We start from the raw sequence: 17,175 nt of genomic DNA on the forward strand, positions 1-17,175 counted from the left end.
CTTGGATGTATTGTATGTGGGTGCCTTACCAAATGAAACCTTCTTCCAACTCGATATGTCCTATGTAGAAAATCCTAGAGCACAATTCTTGAGCAAGATGTTCCTCTTATGTTTCTTGCATGTGATATTCCCAAGGAAGATTTGTATCCTTTGGATGTAATCAAGCATGTCTTTTGCTGCTACTTTTGCACATCTCTCCTCTCTTTGGATAAAGATGCAGAGAATCCTAGACCACAATTCTTGAGGAAGATGTTTGCATGAGATCTTCCTAGGGAACATTTAGATCCTTTGGATGGAATCAACATGTCCTTTGCTGCTTTCTTTTGCAATTCTCTTATCTCTTGGGTAAAGTTGGTTGTGTCATTGCAGCTCTCGAAGTGAACCATTCTGATTTCTTATGATTTTCACAAGTGACATATCAATGGAATATCTTAAGAAGGCTGGTTCATCACCTGTCCAGCTACCAAACAGAGAAGCTCTAGAAGGGATAGACAATGACGTACTTGATGCATATCTCTTTAACATTGAAAGGAAAGTTGGGCTAGGAATCTCATCACCAACGTCAGCGTCTTAGGTGACTAAATTTAGAGAGATACACTCACTTTGCCGTTGAAAATAGCCTACAGCTTTCTAGCCTTGCTCTTACTACATGTATCGCACAATCAGTGCATTTTATAAGTGACGATGTCCCAAACACAAAGCTCCTCAAGCAATTTTTGTGCTTTCTGAAGCGCGCCACATTGGCATACATGTCGACCAAGGCATTTCCAAGCATGACATACTTTTTCAATAGCCTCTGACTAACAATATAATTATGAATTTTTGTGCCCATATCAACATCTTGCATCGAGCCACATGCCTTCAAGATGCATGCATAGGTGATTGCATCTGGAAGAAGTAGGCCCTCACTTTGCATGTGCTATGAACTTTTTGGCCCTGTCCTTGTGGGGAAAATGCTACAATCACTGCATTCAAAGAGTCCACACTCTAAATTGGAAGCTCCTCAAGCACTTTTTGTGCTCTCTGAAGTGCACCACATTTAGCAAACATGTCAACCAAGGCATTATCAAGCACGTCATCTTTTCTCAACATTCCCTAAATAACAATATCAACGTGAATTTTCATGCCCGTATCAGTCTCTTGCATAGAGTCACAATTTATGGCACAATTGTAAAGATAGTTAAAAAATATATTTTCTTCTTCTCCAAAAGGGTATGAGAGAGAAAGAGTGAGGGAGAGAGAGTGAGGAATTGGGGAGTTCTATAAAAGAGTAGAGAATGGTGCGAGTTTCTGTTGGAATAAGGGTTGCAGAGAAATGCACACATCTTGGAGAAGATGAAGGAAGCTCAAGGCACACAATAGAGAGTGTGTTACTTAGTGTGCAACGGAAAGATAGATAGCCCTAGAGTTATGGGCATATATACAATGCACGGGGGAAAAAACCTCCTAAAGAGGGAAAAAATTCCCCGGCGGTCCTAGTGTGTTCACACACATCACTACCACATGTATATGGTAACAAATCCCCCCTGGAGTGATGCTATGAACGAGAGCTGGCACATGAGTAAAGGGAATTGCCATGCCCTGAGGACATGATCAGTCCACAAAGGGGATTAAGCCCAAAGCTTTACGAAAAGCTTTGAGCTTCTCACGAGACAATGCCTTTGTGAAAAGATCTGCAAGGTTGTCCTGTGTTGGCACATAAACCAAGCTGATCTCTCCTGCTGAGAGCCTCTCCCTGACATAGTGGAAATGCACCTCAATGTGCTTTGTGTAAGCATGAAAAACTGGGTTCCTTGCAACTGCCAATGCGCTCTGACTGTCAGTGTAGATAGTGTTGGCAGTGTCCTGTCCAACACCCAAATCAGCCACCATAAGGCGTCTGAGCCATATAGACTCAACTGTAGTTGTGAAGACTACCCTGTACTCAGCCTCACAACTCAAAGTGGCCACAGTAGGTTGCTTCTCGCTCAACCATGATATACATGAACTTCCAAGCATGAAACAAAAACCACTTGTGGACACTCGCTGTCAAAACAACCAGCCCAATCTGAGTCCAAAAAAGCATGTAAGTCTGGCGGCAATGATTCCCCCTTGGGATAAAACAAGCCAAGATGTAAAGTGCCACTAAGGTAGTGAAAAATATTCTTGACAGCCTATCAATGCTCAGACCCTAAGCTATGCATAAATTTGTTGACCTGTGAGACTGCAAATTGAATATTTGGCCTCATGTTGCATACATAAATGAGGCATCCACCATCAATTTGGTAAAGAGTGACATCAACAAGATCACCAACATCATGTAGACTCAAGTTCAAACCTGTTTCCATAGGAGTGGAAATAGGTTTGCAATCCTCAAGTCCAAAATTACGTAGCAATGTCTCTATGTAACTTTTCTAACACAATGTTCTAATGCGCACATCCTATCCAACTGAACCTCTTGTAACTGTAAGAGCCTCTCTTTGAATGCATCACCAGGTGGCCCAAGCAGCTTCTCTAACATCTTGACTGCAGGAAACTCTACCTCCACAAGAAATAGTGCTTCCTTTCCATACACCAAATGAAATGAAGTAAACCCTGTACCTGTCTTCACCGAAGTACGGTAAGCCCATAATGCACTAGGCAATTCCAAATCCCAATTCTTTCCTTGGTGCTCTGTCACTTTCGAAAGAATTTGTACCAACTCACCATTGAATCTTTCATTTAAACCATTACACTGCGGGTAATAAGGAGTGGTATGCTGGTGCCTAATCTTCATCTTTGCGCATAAAATATCTAGCAGTTTAGCTCTAAATACTGGCCCCTTATCCAAAAGTAGCTCCAATGGCACCCCAAACTTGCAACATATTTCATCATACACAAATTTTGCCACATCCTTTGCAGTGATTTGTTTTACTGCTATATCCTCTGTGCACCTAGAGAGATAGTCCACTGAAGTCAAAATATAGCTTTTGCCTCTGCTTGTGATAGGTAACTGGCCGATTGCATCAATCCCCCACTTTTCAAACACATCAAACGCCATAATGGTTTTTTGTAGCTCTGGCTTCAACACTCTCTTCCCAAATGCTTGACACCTATTGCAAGACCTACACCAATGGTGAACATCCTTGTGCAAACTAGGCCATACATACTCCTCTTGCAAGATCTTATGCAAGGTGATCTTTAGAGCAAAATGTCCGCCACATGCACCTTCATGATTCTCTTCTAGCACTCTGTAAAGCTCGTCCCGCCAAGGTACATGTCTCAACACGAGATCAACCCCTTTCATGTATAAGACATCACCAATCAATTTGTACATGTATGCTCTACGCACAAAGCCATACTTCTTAGACTTCTGAATGTCCTTCGGAATGATTCCTGTTAGCAAAAACTCCTCTTCTTGAGCCAAACTTTCCTGGCCATGATAAAGAGGTAAATTGGTCCTCAACACAAATAGCTCCCCAATCATGCTTTGAGCTGCTTCGTGTGCCTCTCCATTTAGAGCACGTTCAATGTGTCTGATGCTCCATGCTTCGAACTTTTTTAACAGGCCTTTAATTCTAAAACACATTTCCTTCAAAGAAGTGTTCTTGCTCTTCCACACACCCAGCACTTGCTTCACAACCAACAAGGCATCACCTTTTATGCTCAACCTTCTAATCCCATGCTTCAAACAAATGTGTAATCCAGCTTCCAAAGTTGCATATTCAGCCTCATTGTTACTATGTGCATCCAATTTGAACCCTCTCTTGCATACTAGCTTCCCCTCTGGATCATAAAGTTCTATACCCCCTGAAGCCGCATCATAGCTCTTTCTGTATGAGCCATCAAAGAACAACACATGTGCATTGCTGATCTGTGGCACTTCTTCACTACCCTTCTCACCGCCTCTTCCTTAACAAGAAAGGGATTCTCCTTGTAGGTCAATAGATCGGCTAGGGTAGCCCTTGTACTGTCTTCCACTAGGAAAGAGAACTCAAACTCTTGCAATTCAATTACCCATTTCTTAACCATATTTGACATGTTAATTCCATTAATTAATTTTGGCAAAAAAGCATAACTCATCAAGAAAACAAAAGGTCATGGTAGCAAGTAATGATCGACAAGAAAATATTACACTGGCCATCACTAGCTCTACTTCCGAGAATTTTCTCTCTGCTACCAGCTTCACTCGGCTTGCACAATACACTGGCCTCATATAATGGCTGCCCTTCCCCTTTTGCAATAGCATGGCTCCAATGGAATCATCCCCTACCGATGGATTTACATAAAACACTTGCTCCCAATCAGGAGCATGCCTGGCTGATAACCCCCCTAACACCTCTTTCACCTCTTGAAACACTTCTTCACACGTGTCATCCCACTGCAATGGATCATGCTTTGCCACTTGTTGTAATGGATAAAGGAGCTATGAAGACAATGGAATAAACCACACCATGTACTTCACTTTGTGTATAAAGGTTGCCAATTGCTTTGTACTCGTAGGTGATGGAAGAAGAATAATAGACTTAACCTTGTCTGGATCAGCCTCAATGCCATTTTCTGACACCATATGGCCCAATAACTTCACCCTTGGCTGTGCTAGATGACATTTCTTGGGATTTAGTTGTCCTCCCATTCATCATATCGAGCCAATACAATCTACAACTTCTCATGGTGTTCAACCCTACTGCTGTAGACACAGAAGTCGTCCATAAAAGCATTAACACAACTACCAATGAATGGTTCCAACACCCAATTTGCTCTCTCTTGATAAAAGGATGGTCCATTTGTCAACCCAAATGGCAATACCGGGTAACAATAACAACGCCATGGCGTAATGAAAGCTTTTTTTGTTCGGTCTTTAAGAGAAATCTTCAATTGAAAATAGCTTGAAAAACCATCACACACACTGTACCATTGTACCACTGAATCCAAGATCTGATCGATGAATGGGAGAGGATATGGGTTCTTCTTAGTGGCTGCATTTAAGGGTTTAAAATCTACACAAATCCTCCACTTACCATTCTTCTTTGGACTGAATACTATTGGACTCGCCCATTCTGTGGTCTCCACTGGGACTATCAACCCTGCCTTCAATAACTTGTCCACCTCTTCCCGCAAGGCATCCATTTGCTCTTGACCCATCCTTCTTAGCCTTTGCCGCACTGGCTTAGCACCTTCCTTCAGCTTTATATGCATCTCTTTGACCTTGAACCCTCTGATCTCTTCATATGAAGTAATGAACAAATTAGGAAAACTAGCCAGCATGTGCAAATATATCTCCTTATCCATAGCTGAGAGGTCTCCACTGATCATTTGTGTCATCAATTCCTGCTTCTTTGACAATTCAACCTTGGTTTGCATCAGCCCTTCAATCACTTCATAAGGCCCTTCACTTTCATCTTCAACCTCATTTGCAAATGCGACTAAACGAGACTCCTGGATTTCTTTGTCCATCAAAAGAAATGCAACATCAACATCCTCATCACTGCTAGTAGTAGTATCACTGTCCTCGTCAGACACTGTGGTATAGTCTTCATCACTAAACTCATGTTCATCTTCATAAAGCTCTTCCAATACCTTCCTTGTGTCCATATTATATAGCTTCTTGGCACTTTTCTTTCCATAGAGGCTAATCGTACCACGTCTCCAATCTTGAACAGCTCCCACTCCACGTAACCATGGTCTGCCCAATATAATAGGATATGCTCCCAACCCCGCTGGTATCACATGAAAATCAACCACTGCCTTTGCATCATACGCCTCCATTTCTAAGCTCTTTACAACACCCAAACATTTTACTTTTTGATGGTTTTCCAATCTGATCCGAAAGCATGACACCCCAGTCACTGTGAGACCCATCTTCTCAACGGATGAGTGTGTTATGGCACATATTTGGACTCCACCATCAACATAACCTTGTCCCAGATTTTTTCTTTTATGCCACACATCTACTATTGGACAAATGTCTGGTAGCTCATCCATCACCAATACCTTCACTGAACCTCTCTCTGGCTCTTTCTCCATTGGGTTAACCATCCTCTTCCATTGTCTCTTTAGCTTAGGCACCATCTTTATAAGCTTCCCAAAAGTAACATCTGCCTCCCTGCTTGTCAAATCCTCCTTCAAGTCATAGCTTAATTGCCCATCCCCTAGTGGAAAATCTGAAACATGAAACTTGCGACGAGCCCTCCTTTTCCTCTTGGCCTTAACATCCTTGTCTTCATGGCTCTTTCCCTTCTTCTTACTAGGACCTGGGGCAGTTCTTCCTTCCTTGTCCCGTGTGGTCCTCTTCCCAATAGGCATCACTAATGTATCCTCTAGCTTTGATGCCTTCTCCAAAGTGACTATACTTATCACTTTTGTCTTTCCCTTTTCCTCCTGGGTTAATCCACTGGTTCCTTCTTCTCCCTTAATTTCAATGCCATAATCATTTGACCTAGTTAGCACCTATCTTGGCAATGGATACGTGTCTCCCCCCATCCTTGGTGGCTTATCACATTGCGAACTGATGTGGCCCAACTCTCCGCAATTATAACACGTGGGTGTCTGCCTCCAAAACCTACCATTGCTTTGTTCAACACCATTCCTAGGTCTTTCTTCACCTCCTGACCGATTTGCAAACCTCCCTCGACCTCGATTATTTCCCACTTGACCTAGCATGTTTAGGGTGAGATTCTTCATTAAATCAACCACTTGCCTCATGTCTTGCCTTAGCCCATCATCTTGCATTGATATAGTGACCATTGATAGCATAACCTGAGGAGTAACAGAAACCACTGGTTCATGATGATGTTGAGATGTCGAGCTCTACACCTTGAGCTGGCATCCACTACGGGTCTTGGCCGCTTACGGCATTTACTCACTGGCGCGTTAGGTGACCGACACGGAGGATCTCTGCCAGTGATTCTACAGCTGGACTACACTTATAGTGCCAGCCTAGTACGCTTCTAGCGAGTTCACACTTAGTGACCGCATGTACATATGTGCTACTTTTCAGCTTTAGCACTTAGTCATTTTGTACTCTCTTTTCTGTAAAGAAGAAGAAGAAGCTTTCCATCTCTGTGTGCTTTGTGCTTGTCTTGTGTAGCTCTCTTGCATCCTCATTCTTTATATGGTATCAGAGCCTGGTGCAGGCAAGAGAGGCTAAGAGAGCAAGAGCATCACAATCCCTTCGTTCGCAATCCACGACCAGATGCACAAGTTTCTGAACAGGTCTCCAAAGTGCAGTATACAGAGATTTACTGTACAAGTACAGTGGTTTTGAAACGCTTGATTGTGGACACTCGTTGAGTGTAGAAAGCGTTACAGGAACCACGATAGCAGGTTCAGCAGATTTGCAGGTTTTTGCAGATTGCAGCTATTTTGTCTTGGTGCTTCAAGATGTCTGACGGTTTCAGTCAGATTGTTACTGAGAAGCTTGAGAAAAATAACTACTTTGCATGGAAGTTCAGAATAACAAATTTCCTAAAAGGAAAAGGTTATTGGGACTATGTAGAAGGAGACAATGAAAAGGAACCAGAGATTCCCGAGGCAAATGCTACAGCAGAACAAAGGAAAGCTTTGAGGGACTGGCAACAAGGCCAGAGCAAAGTGATGTATTGGCTTTCTATGAGCATCACAGATGGCATGATGGGCTATCTACAGGATGCTGAAACCCCCGCCATTGCATGGAAAAACTTAGGCAGAGTGTTCGAGGTGAACACCAAGGCCAGGAAGCTTCAACTAAAGTCGGAGCTAAATCAGGTTAAGAGGAACAACCTCTCCATCAATGATTATGCTTTGAAGATCAAGAGTATCACTGAGGCTCTTGGATCTATAAAAGTCTCAGTGGAAGACGATGACATTGTCCGTGCATGCTTGGATGGTCTAGGAGATGAGTATGTACATTTTAGGTCTTCCATGAATACAAGAGACGACATCCCCGTGTTCCAAGATTTGATTTCTATGCTTATTCTTGAGGAGAAGAACCTTGACACATCTTCTTCTCATGGCAGAAATAATTCTGAACAGGCCTTCTATTCTAACTCCAACAGAGGTAGAGGTAGAGGTCATGGTCAAGGCCCAAGGGGTTGCAGGGGCCAATTTCTGGAAGGTCAATCAAATCAAAACAATACAGGTGGCAGGGGAAACCAGTCTCAAGGCAGGGGGAGTCAAAGAGGTCGTGGTGCAGGATCAAGCAGGCAGCAACATACTCCAGATAGTAGAGAATGTTGGACTTGTGGTGAAAGAGGTCACATGTCACGTGACTGTCCAAAGGGAAAAGCAAGTAGAAAGAGAGAACAGGGCAACTATGCATCTACTAGCAGAGATGCAGATGACAGCAAAAACGAGCGCATGTTTGTTATGCAGCATGTAATGAATACAATGACTGTAGAGAATTCCACCCAAGATGATGTTTGGTATGTGGATTCAGGTGCCTCTAATCACATGACGTTTCGTCGAGAGTGGTTTAGAGATATGCGCAAACCATATGTGTCAGGCTATGTGCAGACAGGAGTGACACAGCTCACCCCATTGCTCATGTAGGGGACATACCTCTAAATACGAAGAGTGGGAAATCAAAGTACTTAGCAGATGTACTTCATGTCGGACAAATGGTTGAGCAGGGTTTGCAGGTTCGCTTCAATCCAAATGGCTGTTATGTAGAAGATTTCCAGAATGGCTGTAAGCTGATCATAGAGGGCAAATGTGTGGGCAGAATGTTTACGCTGAATGTAGACATGCCTGAGGTAAAAGCTGCATTATTTGCACAGGGCACAGGTGTTGTGGCTGATGTTGACATTTGGCACAAACGCATTGGCCATGTCAATGAGCAGAGATTGCGTAGCATGCAATCAAAACAGATTGTAAAAGGTTTGCCCAAATTCAAGGTGGATGGTATGCATAAAGTGTGTGCAGCATGCCAGTTTGGAAAACAGTCAAAGGGCTCATTTCCACATGAGCGCAATGTATATCAAAAGCCACTTGAGGTGGTGCACACAGATGTTTGGGGTCCAACCGATACTGCAAGTATACATGGTTGCAGGTATTATGTCTCTTTCATTGATGACCATACAAGGAAAGTATGGGTCTACTTCATGCGTAACAAAAGTGAAGTGTTTGGTCACTTTCAAAACTTCAAAGTCATGATTGAGAAGGAGACAGATATGCAAATCAAGACATTGAGGTCAGATGGAGGGGGAGAGTACTTCTCTAATGATTTTTCAGATTTTCTGCGAATGCATGGTATACGTAGGCAGTTTACATGCAGATATACTCCACAACAGAATGTGGTCGCAGAAAGGAAAAACAGGCACATTGCAGAGGTTGCACGTGCAATGATGAATGAGAAGAACATGCCTCATCATTTCTGGGCTGAAGCCATAAATACAGCTGTGTACATTATGAACAGGACACCTACAGCTGCGGTGCATGATGTAACACCTGAGGAAAAGTTTACAGGTACAAAGCCTGATTTGGCACACTTGAAAGTGTTTGGCTGCATAGCTTACGTGCATGTACCAGATGAGTTGCGTAGGAAATTGGATCCTAAAGCAGAGAAATGTATTCTTGTGGGATATTCCCTTGAACAAAAGGGGTACAGGTGCTACAATCCTACTACACGAGAATTACGAGTGAGCAGAGATGTAGTCTTTGATGAGATGAGCAGCTGGTACAGTAATGCACATGGCACTATTGGGGCTGATGTAAAAGATGATGTGGTTGTACAAAATGTGAGGCCACAGTCACAGGTTTTGAGTGGACCACAAGAGTCCTCTTCTCGTGGCTCTGTTGAGAAACCATGGAATGGTAGACTACGTACGCAGGTTACTCCACCAACAGGTACAGGGAATGTATCACGAAAAGGAAAGGAAAAGGTTGATGAACCTCCCTTTATGGCTGATGCATCATCAGGTTTTTCACATGTAGACATGGATTCAGATGGTTCTGAACAAAGTCTTCATGAGGAATTTGGAATTCCGGCTGTCAGGACACCTGGTGTTAGGAAAGTACAAGAAGATGCTAGAGGGCAAAGGAGTGACCCAGGACCGCGCATATCTAATAGAGTCAGAAATCCAATTCAGAAATTGACTTATGATGGGTATCTAGCGCATCACCGAGCCTACATGGCTAAGGTGATACAGGATGTGGAGCCCACATGTTTTGAGGATGCAGTTGGAAATGTACATTGGGATGATGCAATGAATGAAGAGATGGCTGCATTGGAAGCAAACGACACATGGGAGTTGGTGCCATTGCCAAGTGGCAAGAAAGCTATTGGCTGTAAATGGGTGTATAAAACCAAGCATAAGGCTGATGGTAACATTGAGCGTCACAAGGCAAGGCTGGTCGCAAAGGGTTATGCACAGACGTATGGCATAGACTATGAGGAGACCTTTGCTCCAGTGGCAAAGATGACGACTGTGAGAGCTGTCATAGCAGTGGCTGCATCTAGAGGATGGATTATGCATCAAATGGATGTAAAGAATGCCTTCTTGAATGGTGAGTTGCAAGAGGAAGTGTATATGGATCAGCCACCTGGTTATGTCGATCCAGGTTACCCAGATTATGTATGCAGACTTCTCAAAGCTTTGTATGGTTTGAAGCAGGGCTCTAGAGCATGGTATGACAGGATTGCCAAGTATCTTGTCAGTATTGGTTTTAGGAGAGCTCATGCTGATCATTCACTCTATGTACGTGAGAGTGATGTGGGGATTGTGGTCATTACCATATATGTAGATGACCTTATTATTGTTGGTGACAATGCTATGGAGATTGACCATGTGAAGGGTCTTCTCAAACAGGAGTTTGAAATGAAAAATTTAGGCGAGTTGCGCTACTTTCTTGGCATTGAGGTGATCAGGACTCTAGAGGGTGTATGGCTATCATAGAGACAGTATGCTTTGGACATGTTGTCAAAGTATGGTATGGCTGATTGTAAGCCAATTTCTATTCCCTTGGATGTGAATGCAAAGCTGAGTGCAGAGAAGGGTGATGTTGTTGAGGATGTCAACATGTACAGGAAGATTGTGGGTAGTCTAATCTACTTGACTATCACGAGGCCAGACTTGAGCTACACAGTAGGCTTGGAGAGTCAGTTCATGCAGCTTCCGAGGAAGCCACATTTGGATGGAGTACGACGCACACTTAGGTATGTGCAAGGTACTCTTGACTACGCATTGTTCTATGCAGCAGATGCACCATTAGCATTGTATGGGTATACAGATGCAGATTGGGTAGGTAGCATTGTTGATAGGAGATCTACGAGTGGCTTCATGTTCTCTTTTGGTAGTGCTGCTGTTACTTGGAGCAGCAAAAAGCAGCCTACGGTTGCTTTATCGAGCACAGAGGCCGAGTACAGAGGTGCAGCAGTTGCGGCGTGCGAGGTAGCTTGGCTACGCACATTACTTGAGGACTTGGGAGTGCAGGTGGACCAGCAGATTTTCATCCATTGTGACAATCTCAGCAGCATGCAGTTGGCTAGGAACCCAGTGTTCCATGCCAGGACCAAACACATAGAGGTCCATTACCACTACGTTCGAGAGCGAGTGTTGGCGGGCGACATCGACTTGGTCTACGTCAGCACAGAGGAGCAGATAGCGGATATCTTTACCAAGGCCCTCGGAGCTGAGAAGCTTCAACGTTTTCGGACTATGCTTGGACTTTGCGACATGCAGAGCTCGAGGGGGAGTGTTGAGATGTCGAGCTCTACACCTTGAGCTGGCATCCACTACGGGTCTTGGCCGCTTACGGCATTTACTCACTGGCGCGTTAGGTGACCGACACGGAGGATCTCTGCCAGTGATTCTACAGCTGGACTACACTTATAGTGCCAGCCTAGTACGCTTCTAGCGAGTTCACACTTAGTGACCGCATGTACATATGTGCTACTTTTCAGCTTTAGCACTTAGTCATTTTGTACTCTCTTTTCTGTAAAGAAGAAGAAGAAGCTTTCCATCTCTGTGTGCTTTGTGCTTGTCTTGTGTAGCTCTCTTGCATCCTCATTCTTTACAGATGAATCCCTGGCATGCGACCTTGCAAGGAATCCATAGGCTGAAATTCAGACCTCATGGGCAAAGACTCCACCCCTACCTGTCTCATTTTTCTTAGCTTCCTTTTTTTTTTTTGCCACCTCCAATGCATCTTCATATGTACTAGGCTTCTTTAGATCCACTCTTTAACGTATATTCTCCCAAAGACCAGCTAAGAACCTGTCCTTCTTCATCATATCAGGTGGGGGTACCTGTGGTGCTAAGGCCTTGCACATCCTCTCCCATGCCAATGAAAACTTACGTATGTATGCATCTACTGGCTCACCTTCCTTCTGCACCAAACCTTGTACTTCTTGCCACACTTTATCAGGATCTTCTGTCTTCACAAGGTCCACTTCCAATCCATGCCTTAGATTGTCCCAACTAAATCTTACAGGTGGATCAACCACACACAACTTGTCTTCAAATGCTTTGGACCAAACTCGTGCATCACGCTTCAAACAAATTTGGAGAAGACGTAACATCTGCGCCGGGTCATGAATCTGGTTGCTAATACAGACAACCTCCATCTTTTCCAAAAAGTCTTCCACATCTTCATCACTTCTTCCATGAAATTCCGGATAAGAGAAAGCCATGGCTATCCAACCTACGATGCTTTAAGAACCCCTTTGAACACACGTGCAAGAACCTAAAACTTTTGACTGACTCAATTCCCAGAAACTTCAATGGAGCTCAACTTTAGATGAAGACAAACACATGCACATCAAATGAGTTTTCATAGTTAATCATCGAAATTACAACAGGCAAAGGACATTCCAGGATCTCTCGTAATCTTCTTGGCCCGAACATAAAGACTATGCGCTGCTAGAAAAAAATCTTCTTGGACACATGAACATTTATCTGGATTCTTTGAAAAGGAGTGAATTGAGGGCCATTTTGATCATCCACTAAAGTCAACGATGCAGCTCCCAAGAAAGCACACATGTCTTATCCTCTGATTTTGCCAAAATTTCAGCAGCATAACAGCATAAATGGCTCAAAAAACCAAAACACCAGCCATCACAACTCGGAAAAATTTTGGCAGAGTTTCCCCAGAAATAGAGCAGTAAGAACCCAAAATATAAACTGTATATGTATGCATAAACTGCTAACAATAGAACCTGAGCATCAAATAGGAATCACTAATACATAGCCTATGGCGAGGTCACAAAAAGGGTGCTCCAACTACCTGTATCACCGAAAGGATCTCACATTTGAGAATCCCCCAACTCAATAAAACCTCACGCTATCGACCCTCTCACGAAGGCTTATGCAAATCTCGTATAGTCAAGTCTCAGAAATGACAATCTTCCAGAACAAGTCTCAGAAATGGCTGGGACTGCCAAATAAAACCAAGTATGGATCCACAAAGGCGTACAATGGCAGTTTCCACAAGTAACGTACAATACCAACAGACAGTGCGCTCAAACAGACGCCAAATGATGCATACCCATGGCGACTGCAAGTGACTCCCACTTGCCAGTGTATCACTCTACTCCAGCTACTTGTACTTGTGTGAATCCCCTGTACCTGTACCTGTCCCTATAACCTGTAACCTGTAGTCCCGAATCTCGAAGAAGAAGGTACTCGAAGAAGATCCTCCGCGGGGGCGCCAAAAGAATGTGAGCGGGATAAAAACACACACAACGCCTCTATAATGACCCGACACACACTCTTGAGATGATACACACACACACACACACACACACACACTATGGGGCACCACTCGGCTTACACAACCCACCTGGCCGAGACAGGGAACACACCGATGGAGTGAGAGGAGAGAGACTACTCATTTATCCACTCCACACAGAGAGACGCACCCACATACACACCCAAAAAAATCAGCTCAAAAAAGGAGAATTTTTTATGTTTAGATACAACTGAGCTTGGGCCAACACCAATGGGACAAATAGCTCACACAATATGAGTAAAATATGCCAGATACAATCATAAATTGGAGCAGAAGGTTCACTCATAGGAGAAACTTACACAGCCAAAACAATAGAAAAAAAGTAAGGAATTTGGCAAAATGGAAAGCGTCATCGCGTCCAGAACGGCCCAAAACCCCAGTCTACAATGTCAAAGTGCTCAAATCCGACGTCGGATGAGTAGTTTATGGCCAAAACATGCTCCAAAAATAGCAAAAACACAGTTGCGGCTGTTCCTCCTCTTCTCTCCACGTTTTTTCTGGTCTTCTCTCTTGTTTTTCAGTTCCCACACTTAGGTTTATTACTTGGGCACCCTTGGCTTTTTAGTTGACCTCAAACGGATCCCGAACATGCCAAAAAGTGGCCTCACAATGCATAGTTGTCGCCCTGCTGCATCCATCCGCACGCCTGGCGCTCAACTTTTTCCAATAATGCATCCCGCAACGACGTGAAGTGGCCCAAAAATATGTTCCTCATGATGAACTCTCTGCATAATTATCACAAGGAAACACCCACGTTGTGTCCGTACTTATCCACGTTCAAGTATTGACCCATTCGACCTCCTTACGCCACTAGATGCCATCTGACGCACCTGCTTACCTCATGTCATCGGCCCACGGATACATGGATAGCTTCCTCAAGAATTTTTACACGCTACCAGCTCCTCATTATTGTAGAAAAAACATACTGGTACTGGTGATAGTGAAAATCGATGCACTATGTACATGCTGTCCTACCTGCACACATGTGGGCCCCACGTAACCACCTAGCTCTAGAAAATGGGCAATTCTTTATTTGATGCACCATGCATGGGTATGTACATATGCGCAATCACTTCTCCAAAAAACTCCTGACAGCGTGTTTGCATTTTGGAAGACTAGCCTTTCGTGAGTGACAGTCATTGGAGATTGACACTTGATAGTAGTAATTTGTGTCTCAGTTTTTTGAGGGACTGATAACCTCTTGCAGCGCCTGTAAGTAAATGAGTGCCCCTCTCACTGATAATATATGTTGGTAGTCCATATCTTGTGAAAATATGTTCATATAGAATGTAATAGTGGTTCTTGCATCATTATTCATAGTCTCCTATGCTTCAACCCACTTGTTAAAATAGTCAATGGCCACAATAATATATTGTGCATGTGTTTTGTAATTTGGTGACTGAATAGGACCTATGAAGTCATAGAGCCAGACTCAACCTCTATAGGAGATATTTTTGACATCTACGATATGATGGACATAATCAATATAATCTTCTATATCTTCAAGGTGGGTCATATATCAAGGGTTCCTTGCAACTACCAATACGCTCTGCCTGTCAGTGTAGATGATGTTGGTAGCTTCATGTCCAACACCTAAATCAATCATAAGGCATCTGAGCCATACACACTCAATCGTTGCTGTGAAGATTGGCATATACTTAGCCTCACAACTATAAGTGGCCACAATAGGTTGCTTCTTGCTCAACCATGATATGCATGAGCTGTCGAGCATGAAACAAAAACCACTTGTGGACACTCATGTGTCAAAATAACCAGACCAATCCAAGTCAAAAAAGCATGTAAATCTAGCGGCAATGATCCCCCCTTGAATAAAACAACCCAAGATGTAGAGTGCCACTCAAGTAAGTGAAAGATCCACTTGACAACCTGCCAATGCTTAGACCCTAATGCATAATTTTTTTGACTTGTGAGACTGCAAACAAAATATCCAGTCTCGTGTTGCATACATAGAAAAGGCATCCAACAGTAGTTTGGTAAAGAGTGACATTGACAGGATCACTAGCATCATGAACACTCAATTCCCAACTTGTTTCCATGGGGGCCTCAAGTCCAAAACTTACATAGAAATGTCTCTTAATAACTTTTCTGACACAAGGAAATACCACCATCACACTGCTTAAACTATATGCCCAAGTAATGATGCAACAGCCCCAAATCTTTCATCTTGAAAGTAGCATTCAAATCAACCTTAAATTCAACAACATGTGCCTCATTTGGACACTTTATCTTCCTGCCCTTTAATGACTAAACTGTGAGGTTGCGTTACATAAACTTCCTCAAATAGGTCACCATTCAAGAAAGCAGTAACAATATCTATGATTGATGTACACCCCATCCAAAATGAGCTGCCAATGCACATAGAAAATGCACAATAGTCATACAACAAGTGGGAGAAAAAGTGTCTTCATAAGCTATGCCTTTCTATTGTGCATAGCCTTTTGCAACAAGTTGAGCCTTATAGCGATCAATCTGACCATCTGTATTGCGTCTCAACTTGTAAACCCACTTCGTGCCAATGGCCTTTTTTCCAGGAGGCAAATCACATAAAGTCCATGTGTCATTTTCTATAATTGCACCATAATCTGATTGCATGGCTACAAAGGAGACTCTGCCAACCGCGAGTTCGTTTTATGCGTTCTTGGCACTTCTAGTTGTTCTTACACTGTGATTGCTCTACATTTTGGTTTGAGTTTTTGCTCTGACTCTAGGGGAAACTCTGTTATCCCAAGAAATTCGCCATAAAGTTTTTGGCTACATTCTCCTAATCATGACTGGGAGTAATGCTTCCAAAAGAGAAGAGTACTACGTCAAAATGTTTGATGGATCAAGCTTTGTCATTTGGCCGCAGTGCATGCAAGATGTTTTGATCAACAAAGGCTTGATAGGACACTGGCGTGCAAGAAGAGAGAATGTGTACACTAATGATGAGTGGGATGACTTGAATGAGCATGCTATGGCAACCATTTGCCTGCACCTTGGTGAATCCATTTACTTTACCATAATGGATAAGACAAATGCCAAAGATTTGTGGGATGCTCCATGTCAAGCTTGGGATGGCAACAACGCCCCGAACAAGCCTTTCTTGAAAATAAATTTATGCGCATGAATATGAAAGAAGGCAGTAATGCTAGTTCTCGTTTGAACAAGTTCAACAACGTGTTTTCATAGCTTACTTCAAAAGGTCTCAATTTTGATGATGAAATGAAGGTCATTTTTTGCTATGTTTGCTACCATCGTCATGGGATGCTTTCAACACAGCCATAAGCAATCTTGCACCCAATGGCAAGCTAGATTTCAGTAGTGTTGTTGGTATGTTGCTCACTGAGGATATTTGACATCAATCTCTTGATGCGAGTGGGCATGGTGATGCATATGTGGCTAGTGGCAATCGTGACAAGCAAAAGCAACGTGGTCGTAGCCGTGGTCATTCACAAGATTGCAAGCAAGGTTGTAGCAAGAGTCATGACAAAGATATACGAAATGTAGAGT

At 43.2% G+C, this 17,175-nt stretch overlaps 1 protein-coding gene across 3 annotated transcripts in view; it reads right to left on the minus strand.

Moving 5' to 3' along the window:
- The window catches only part of LOC147430067 (esterase/lipase/thioesterase family protein), a 106,709-nt gene that overhangs the window by 48,560 nt on the left and 40,974 nt on the right, over positions 1-17,175 (minus strand). The gene's annotated exons all lie outside the window — the stretch shown is intronic.

Source organism: Adiantum capillus-veneris, chromosome 22 (assembly GCF_014529385.1).
Source record: "Adiantum capillus-veneris isolate H3 chromosome 22, ASM1452938v2, whole genome shotgun sequence".
NCBI lineage: Eukaryota > Viridiplantae > Streptophyta > Polypodiopsida > Polypodiales > Pteridaceae > Adiantum > Adiantum capillus-veneris.